Source organism: Euprymna scolopes, chromosome 14 (assembly GCF_053919585.1).
Source record: "Euprymna scolopes isolate OS-2025 chromosome 14, ASM5391958v1, whole genome shotgun sequence".
NCBI classification, from domain to species: Eukaryota; Metazoa; Mollusca; class Cephalopoda; order Sepiida; family Sepiolidae; genus Euprymna; species Euprymna scolopes.
In genome coordinates, this window is record NC_136495.1 from 155,236,996 (window position 1) to 155,247,440 (window position 10,445).

The 10,445-nt window shown below is 31.2% G+C and overlaps 1 protein-coding gene across 5 annotated transcripts in view; it reads left to right on the plus strand.

Moving 5' to 3' along the window:
• The first annotated feature begins 823 nt into the window (after positions 1–823).
• LOC145293296 (homeodomain-interacting protein kinase 2-like) overlaps positions 824–10,445 on the plus strand; it is a 288,357-nt gene continuing 278,735 nt past the window's right edge. For all 5 annotated transcript variants that reach the window (XM_080139909.1, XM_080139914.1, XM_080139919.1 and 2 more), the window contains exon 1: positions 824–1,288. The gene's annotated coding sequence lies outside the window, so the exon portion shown is untranslated. The remainder of the gene's footprint in view (positions 1,289–10,445) is intronic.

Here is a 10,445-nt window from a genome sequence, read left to right on the forward strand (position 1 = left end):
ATTCCACGTGTATGTGTATCTGTGTGTACACAATGATATGTATATATATATATATATATATGTATGTGTGTGTACGCAATAAGATGTATATATATATATATATATATATGTACGCAATAATATGTAATAATATGTATATATATGTGTGTATATGTGTGTACACAATAATATGCATATATTTGTGTATTTGTGTGTATGCAATAATATGTATATATGTGTGTGTATATGTGTGTACGCAATAATATGTATATATATGTGTATATATGTGTGTACGCAATAATATGTATATATATGTGTGTATATGTGTGTACGCCATAATATGTATATATATATGTATATGTGTGTACGCAATAATATGCATATATATATGTGTATATGTGTGTGCGCAATAACATGTATGTGTGTGTATATGTGTGTACGCAATAATATGCATATATATAAATATGTGTATATGTGTGTACGCCATAATATGTATATATATGTGTATATGTGTGTACGCAATAATATGTTTATATATATGTGTATATTCGTGTACGCAATAATATGCATATATATGTGTGTGTGTGTGTGTGTGTGTGTACGCAATAATATGTATGTATATATATGTGTGCGTATATGTGTGTACGCAATGTGTATATATGTGTACGCAATATGTATATATATGTGTGTGTGTGTGTGTGTGTGTGTGTGTGTGTGTGTGTGTGTGTGTACACGCAATAAACACGTGCACGCAATAGCAATGTGTGCATCATATTCATTTGATTTTTTTTTTATTATTCAATTTTTGAACTCGACGTATATTTGCGTGCGTAGTAGGCGGAGTGGGACTTTGAACAGCTTCCGAAAGTTGAAGAGAATAGGTTGGTCAGCGGACGAGGACGACTCTCGGATAATACGTGATTAAGGACGAGAGTGAGAGTGCGCGGAGAGGGAGAGTCGATAGATATCTCACGCGGCGGCGTCTTCCTACTTCATTCGCTTCTGCCGGCGACACAGATATTACAAAGCTTTAAAAAGGGAAGAAAGGAAATCGGACGCTACACACGAAACAACGCCTTCTGCAAAAGGAGTAAGACAAAATAAGTGCTCGTTTACAACGGTGATGTGGGATTATTAATTTAAACTTAATTCATTATTAGTTATATCAAAGTAAATAACCAAATCTTACTCTACGATGATGATAAAATAAAACCAAAGGAACAACACGAGTGAATCATTAATAACCACTGGTTATATATTTAACCACGTAACAAGGAATTACCACAACTTGTCATTTTAAAAGAAAACGGTATTAGTATAATTTTTTTCTCTTTTTATATATATATGTGTGTGTGTGTGTGTGTGTATGTGTGTGTGTGTGTGTGTGTGTAAGTATATATATATGTGTTGTGTAAGTATATATATATATACATGTATACGTATTGTATCTATATAATGATGTTTTGCTAGTGTATCTATATCTATGTGCGTATATATGTATATCTGTATGTATGCATGTGCGTGTGCATGTATATATGCATACATACATATATGCATGATGAATATTATGGATATGATATTGCAATTTTCTGGAAAATGAAAATCCGTTTTAAGATTTGCTCGTTCATGAGTATATAAATAATTTTATTTTTTTCTTTGCACACACACACGCGCGCGTGCGCGCGCACACACATATATACCTATACTCACACACACACACACACACACACACACACACACACACACACACATATATATATATATAATTTTAAAAGAAAACGGTACAGGTATGATTTTTCCCCTCTTTGGTTTTATATTTGTGTGTGTGTGTGTGTGTGAGACAGAGACTATATGTGTGCTAGTGTGCCTATCTATATGTTTGTGTATATATATATATATATATATATATATATATATATATATATATATATATATATGCATGCATGTATGTGCGTGTGCATGTATATAAATTTCAATTTTTACATTTTTTACTTCGTGGTTCCTCAAAATTTGCAATCTGAAAACATTTAAATTGTCAATGGAAAAGTCATTTTTGGCTTAACAAATCATTATGTATTTAAAAAAAAATGTAAAGCCTTTGAAGCCAATTGCATCTAATAATTTTTTGCGTTCACAACATTTTGTTATAGTTTTTTTTTATTTTATAACAGTTTTGTCGAATTAATAATTTAAGGATGAAACGATAATTTCGTATTTAAAAAACGGCAGTTATAAAAAAAAAAAAAAAGCAAAACAAACATTTAAATTAAAACACTCCCGGGTTACGCCGGATGTGTATAGCTTGTGTAAAATAATCTTATGACCTGATTATATAAAAATGTTTTAAAAAAAAATAATTAAATCAGTAAATAAGAAAATAATGAAAAACAAAACAAAACTGAGTTCACTGTTAAATAATTAAGCATTACATTAATTTATGTTTTAAGAAAACCATTCGATGCCTCTGTTCAGTCACGAAAGACAAAGGATACCCCCTGTAGAGGAAGGTGCGCGTGTAATTCTGCGGCAAGGGTTGCGCAATCACCAACCACACCTCTCTTGAATTGGCACTGTTTGAGTCCAGTGGCAAGAAGAAGTCCAGGACGACTGGAAACAATGCCGAGATAAGCGGAGAGTACATACAGCAGTTACAGCACCTGGAAGTGTCAAATAATCACCCATCTGGTACTGGCCAGGATCATCGTTGCTTAACTTCGGTGATCAAATGAGAACCGGTGTGTCAACGTGATTAAACCACTAAAAAAGAGTAAAAAAAAGTTAAATTTTACCCGTTTCCACAATGCCGCCAACGATAAATATAAAAATGAATTTTTCTTTTGCATACGATTCCACGTGAACTCCCACGAAATGCCTAGAAAATATGGAACAATTTTTTTTAAAGCAAGAGCTTTCTTTACTAAATTAATTACATGAATTAATGTAAAATAATCACCCAGTTATTGATATATATATATATATATATATATATATATCTATATATATATATATATATATATATATATATATATATATATGGGGGGGGGTAAATTATGAAAATATATGAAATTAAGCTACGCAGAATCTTCCGCAGAATCATATATATATATATATATATAACTATCCATGCACTGAGCACTGTTGAAGTAAATGCTAAAAATCAATATATAAAATATTATATCTCAAGGCGCATTCATTATTAATGTGTGTGTGTGTGTGTGTGTGTGTGTGTGTGTGTGTGTGTGTGTGTGTGTGTGTGTGTGTGTGTGTGTGTGTGTGTGTGTGTGTGTTCAATCGACATTATCCTCGTGGAAATTTATTGAAATATAAGATATACTCATACTTACATTTTTTTTCTTTGATACAGAAATTAAAACTATTTGGAATGTAAGACCAAATTATAAAAAAAAAAAACTGCTGTGTAACTACCAGTATTGCTGCGCTTTTATGAAACGGCTCTAATTAATCGGAACGAGTTTTTAATGATTTTAAATCTGTATGCTAGCAATAAATAATTTTTTAAAACTTTTTCTAAATAAATTCTTTGCTTAATTTTAGATTTAGTTCTTGTAAACCAAGAAAATCAATATATAATTAAATATGAATTTCGTTTATTACATCTAATATTTCACAGTTATTTCATGCACCTAACCGATACCTATCTATAGTGACCCTTGATGAAATGTAAATGAGTATTTAAATTTCTTGAAAAATATTCATTTTCTATCCAGTAACATATCGATTTCTATAGTATATATACAAACGAACATGTACATTTATGTAGATAGAATATATATATATATATATATATATATATATATATATATATATATATATATATATATATATATATATGAGTTATAATTGCTTAAACTAGTGTCTCCTTTCTAAACAAAAAACATGTGTGTCTGGTCGCTTTGTTTTACGAAAAGGTCTCCAAAATGTGTTTCCTTTCTTCTTTTCTCTTCATTGTATTTTTTATTCGGTTTCCATTTTCATTAAATGGCTGGCCTCGAACAAGACCAGAGGTCTCTTGTCGCTTGACGATGTCTTTCAAGACTGAAACAGTAAATTTATTGGAGCGACTTATAGTCATTTTGTTTACCTAAATCGAATAATAATGAAAATTACAACTGAATTTACCAAAATGATCCAAGATGGTAAAATTAAAGTAAATTATAAATATTAAAGAATTAATATTTATAAAATTATCTCAACCAGATATAAAAGCTCGATAAAACACACACACACACACACACACATATATATATATATATATATATATATATATATATATATATATATATATATATATATATATATATATATATATATATAATATAATATAATATAATATAAAGCTGAATGTGTGTGTGTGTGTGGTCACGAATAGGCTCATATATGGTTGACTATTTTAAAAACTGATTACATATAATGATAGAAGATGTATCGAGACACAGGAATGGGTATGTTTTATCTGGCAGAACGGTGGTTCATTAAAATTGTGGGGTCTGAATTCGCGCCTGGTCTACAAAGTATGGAAATAAAAAATTTAAAATTTTAAAAAAAAACGTCTACAAGTGTTTTTGATATAGATGTACATAATAATACTTTGATAAGTATGTTTTAACTTAAATAGTATAATAAAATTGTGGGGTCTGCGTTCGCGCCTGGCCTCCAGAGAATGGAAATAGGCACAAACTTTAATAAAGACTTTTCATATCTATCTGTGTAAGTATACTTTGATAATTTGATAAGTTTCAGTTTGAAGAAATATGGTATAATAAAATTATGGGTTGTTCGTTCGCACCTGACCTCCATAGAATGGAAATATGTCACAAAGTTTAACAAGGTTTTTTTATGGCCACCGCCAAAAATGGCCGAAAAATCAAGTTGTGTTGTTTTTTAAAACGAAATTACATTTATTAAAATCCATTATTTCTGAGTAACTTTTTTTTTCCAGAAAGATAAAACCCTGAATTTTATCATATAGAGAGCAGAATAATGTAAAACTTTTTCTACTATTTTTAATTAAATTTTAAATGTTAAATTTTCCCCAAAAGTTAACAATTGGCATTTTTTGTTTTGCACAAAAAGCGTATATAAATAGTAAAAAAAAAGGTTTTTGAAAGAATTAATTTGTTTATTTGTTGTCTAAGATTTAGGGTGATTTTCTATGAGAATATTATAATATAAGTACTTGGATTTCAAAAAATTCCACTTATTCATATAGGCAACCAGTTACTTCGCGTCGATTTGATTACAATGTTTACATTTGTACTTGATAAAAAGCAAACTACGGAAGACCAAACAAGCCAAAAAAAAGCTTATTTTTCAGTGACGAAAATTTCAATGTATTATTAACGCTGAGGCTGGCCAGTACCAGATGAGTGACCATTTGTATGAGTTTAGTTTTTAATGTGCATGTGTGTGGAGGCCAGGCTCCCCAAAATGGGGGGGGGGGCAATTTATAGCAGAATAAAAAATATTATTCCAGCGCGTTTGGTCCACCGTAGTCAAAAGGCGGCAAACGTTTTCAAACGGGATCGAAAAAATGATGATATTTTTAATACAAAGGGCACAATATTTATCGAATGTTTTTTTTGTATCGATTTTTCAAAGCATGCCCTGATTAATAATGGTCATGCATTATTCGGCTTGCTAAGAAAAATTGTTTGTTTATTTATCAAAGATTTTAAAATGGCTTTTTTCGTATAAATATTTTTAAAAAAATTTGTTTGTTTTGCTTAACTTAAATTATTTTACTTAACATATTCACCGAATTTCACACTTCAAAACTCAAAAGCGGGATAATTAAACACAATCGAAGTTCTAATATTCAGACGTCAAAATAAGGTATGCAAACAAGTTTTTTATTTTTTATTTTTTTTAATCTATAATCCTGACCCTTACAACAACATTTGGAACCCCCTCAAAACGGGGGGGGGTGTAAGCAAATATATATATATATATAAACATTGTTTATGAAAAATAAGTACACTGTTATAAAGTTCATTCTTCTCTTAATAATCGCTGAAAATTTCGTATTGATCGGATAATTACCCGATTTATCGTAGATTTTTAAAAAGACGGTCCGTCAAAAAGTACTTACCTGCCCCTCATATATATATGAATGGAAATGTATAATAAAAAAGAATACGAAAAGTATAAAAGCTTATAACTTTTCTTTATTCGTTTTCATTTGGTGACGTGCAGGAATACAAAATAATATAATGAAAAGAAATTAAAAAAACTTTTTTTACAAGTACATAATTTTCGACCGATATATATATTTCAATAATACTGGGCGCAGTGCCATTATTAATTATTGAGGGTTTTTTTTTTTTTATAGTTTAACCATATATTATTAAAGAAGAAAAAATTAACAAAGAAAGGAAACCAAAATACACTTCTAAATTCACTTTTTCTTTTCGTCTTTTTATTTTCTCTCTTTAGCTCTGATTCAATGTTTACAAACATAAATTAGACAAAAGGGGGTAAATAAGGAGTTGGGTAGAAAAAAGGCTCGACCGAGACGTCTTTCGGACGACACTTTTCAAAATGAACGTCGGCAACGAGGGGGGGGCATCGTTTAAAAACGTGATCAAAAGACCATAAATTATTAGCGAGGGTAGAATTAAAAATTATATGGGGGAAAGGAGACAAGCAAACAATCTCATTGAACACCCATGAGTTCCAAATTATGGGCATGTTTTTTGTTTGTATGTTTGTTTGTTTGTTTGTTTACATTGGGACGTAGAAATTTCCACATTAGTATCTTGAGGTGAATTTAAACCCACTGGGAAAGATGCATCATGAGTCTTTGTTAAGACATGCATCTAGAAAGAAAACTTTGATGTAAAAACCTGTGGCAATCATTTGCACCGACTGAGTTTAACAGTTGTTCTAAAACGTGTAGATGGTTTTTTACCCAAAGCCTCCAACACTATAAACAAAGCATGCGAGTGGATTTCAGACAACTTAGTTGCATGGATCTTATGCATCGAAAATCAATTGGAGAGTCTATATATATTTACTAATATATATATATATATATATATATATATATATATATATAAGATACTTTTTCTGTGTGTGTGAGGAAGAGAAAGGGCAGGGGAGGGAGAGAAGGTTTCCTATGGATTCAGAAACGGCTTCGCTATTTTTTTTATTTTTTTTTTTTTTAAATTTCACACAAATGTGTCTGGGGGTGTTTATAGATAGGTTTCGTATCGAAATACTCTTTAAATTATTGTAAATTGAAAAAACCTTATTATAGAAGGAACAGTCCTATTTTGACTAAACTTAACACCTTTATACCGCCTAACATCACAAGTGCATTAGAGAGCTTTTATCTTATTGCGCAGCTCCCTAAATATTATCCCAGGTAGTAGTCCCTTACACCTAAGTGGCGCTGTGCTGAGTTTGGAGTGAAAAAGCAAGATTTTTTTTTAATTACCTCACAAGCAAAAGGGCCCAGCATATAAAATCAACAGTATGACGAGGGTGCGTTCGAAATGAATGTTTCTGTTTTGAGCACAACTGAATTATGATACTTGACTTTTACATTTTAAACTTTAATGCAAGCCATAATATATAAAATAATTTTATAAAATCAACAGTAGATTCTCTACAGTGCAATGTATTGTTGACTTAGTAACTGCGATGAGACATGTGAGCTTCCTCCCGGTGCTACGCGATGGGTCGCCAACTAAAGCAATCGATTTGCTTGAAAAAATGGGCGGTTTCACTGATTTCGATGACAATAAAATATTGGAAGTGCGAAACATTCGTTGATCATAATTACAATCAGTACAACATCAATACAACATCAGTACAACATCAGTACAACATCAGTACAACATCAATACAACATCAGTACAACATCAATACAACATCAGTACAACATCAGTACAACATCAATACAACATCAGTACAACATCAATACAACATCAATACAACATCAGTACAACATCAGTACAACAAAGAAGATAAAAATATAGAAAATTCTTTTAAATCTAGTTTTTTCAAAGGAACAAGACTTCCCACCAGAAAGAAAAATATTTTAAAACAAGCTTTCATATTCATTATTGATTTGAAAATGTCTACCAATCAAGTACGAAATCTAATTTATAAAAGACTATATGTCTGACTGTCTGTCTGTCTGTCTCCATATTTTCAAACTCTATCTCTTCCAAAATTAAAAGTCTTAGAGCGGCGCTAGGAGCCTCAAATGATTGGGTTTTTTATGGGCCGTTCTTTTATGGCTCTTTAGCTGGTTAGAATAGTTTTTAAGGTGTCAAAAATGGGTCAAAATTGGTAATTTTGAACATTCATGTCAGTTTATTTTTAATCAGTTCGTATACGTGTCACGTTGGTACAATGGTAACGTCACCAGCTTTGAATGCTGTAGTGTTTTTCTTTCGGTTTCGATTCTAGCTGATGGCACCCAAATACTTTCTTTTATTTATTTTTTGAAATCACGACTCTAATAATATATACGAAATCTGGACAAATTGAAAGTTATACTTAATCGTATTTTACGACCGGGCAAAGCCCCCCACCACCCCACCCCGCTAGTCTGAACAAAAAAATAAATGCATTTGTATATGGGATAAAAAAGAAAGTATTCTTGCAACAGTTATTGCCCAGGTATGTGCATAGTTTTCATCATGCTTTCATGATCAGAAGACTTTTTGCTAAATATGTAAAACTAAGTTAAGTGAGGTTTCTCTTAGATTTGAATGAAAAAAAAAAAAGAAAAAATAACGAATAAAGAAATTTAATGTGTATAATGACAATTAGATGCGTATTGAGTTTAAGCTTGACTGTGGCAAATTATACATCAATGTGAATATTTGTGATATTTTGAATATCATAAAATGTATATTTTCGATATGAGTAGAAACAGATTTTAAAAATATGATTTTATGTGAATCGTTTTCAGAATAACTATCGTTATATCAAGAGCTCTGGTCATAGATTATATCAGTTAGCTATCGGTTCACCCAAAACTTTTGAAATAAGATAGATGCAATCAGCGTAATAGAAAAAAAGAATTGCTCCACATCAAATTCTTAAAGGATTGTTCTATATTTTACTAGAATGTGTGTTCAGCGTTGCCGGGTATTAAGCGTAACGTTAAATTCCTTTTAAAAAATAAAGTAAAAAAAAAAAAACGGAAAGAAACTGAGACATGTCCATGAGAGTATTGTTTTCTTTTTTGTTTGTTTATTTGTTTGTTTGTTTGTTTTATAAACAATTCACTTCTTGTAAGAATAAAAAAATAGGTGATAACACCCAAATAATCTAAACCAAGTCAAGTACGATAACCATTGGACCAACTTGACACGAACTTTCGAAAATGTTTTCAAACCTTGTGAAACAGTTGGCAAACAAATAAAAATCTTATGACTACCATGTACAAATTTTTCTCTATTTTGACTCCTTAACAGCCCTTTTCCACATGTCAGAATACCCTATATACCAAATTTTCAAGTCTGTAGATTAAACATTCATTGAGTATATAGGTTGAGAAGTGTCCTCACACACAAACACACCCCTCCACACACACACATTCTCACTTTTATAGATATATAGATAATATTTTTTGTTCTACTGCTTGCAACTATTAAATGTGTAAAGAATATAGTGTTACAGCTGTTACTCTTTGTTTTCCCTTCTGTAATAATGATCTACTTCAAATATTTTTATTGATCCCCTGACAAAAGGAGGCTGGACCTATAAATTCACCCTTGTCCATTCGTCCATCTGCACTTTTCTCAATAACTACGCCTTGGAATTTTTTGAAAATTTGCATAAACATTAAACATGATATGAGTAAAAAAATGTAACAGAACGGATTTTCCAGGAACCCCTCCCCCCCCCCGGGTGCCTTTCGGGTTAAAATGGCTAAAATTAACACGTTTGTGCTTATTAAAAAAAATTGATGCCTTGGATTTTTATAAGACTTTCTGAAAAGTTTTAACTAACTGATTTCTGTATAATTTTGTTTGTCTATACTTCGCGATAACTCTTGGGTGTGCCCCTGGGGCTCTTTTAGGGCTAATAAAAATACTCCATTTTGGGGACTATTTTACCATATTTGTCCAAAATTTTCTGTGTATGTCTATTTAGCAGTTTTGCATGGTGCTGAACTCAAATTTAAATATGTTAAGGTCTTGGGGACTTTTGGGGTTAAATGGGAGGGGGGAAATGGGGGAAGGTAAATGATGGACCTAGTCATTTCTTTTTTTTTACATGGTACAGAATTCAAATTTACATATGTTAATGCCTAAAATTGCACCGTTTGTTCATTTTCACCAGGATTTGACGTCCTCTGGGGACTTTATGGGGCTAAATGGGGAGAGGGGGGGTCAAATGCTGAACTTAGGCATTTTTTATGCCTCGGTCACTGTGCACTCACGGGGGACCATGCATGCTTCATTAGTTGTCTAAAAAATTCATAT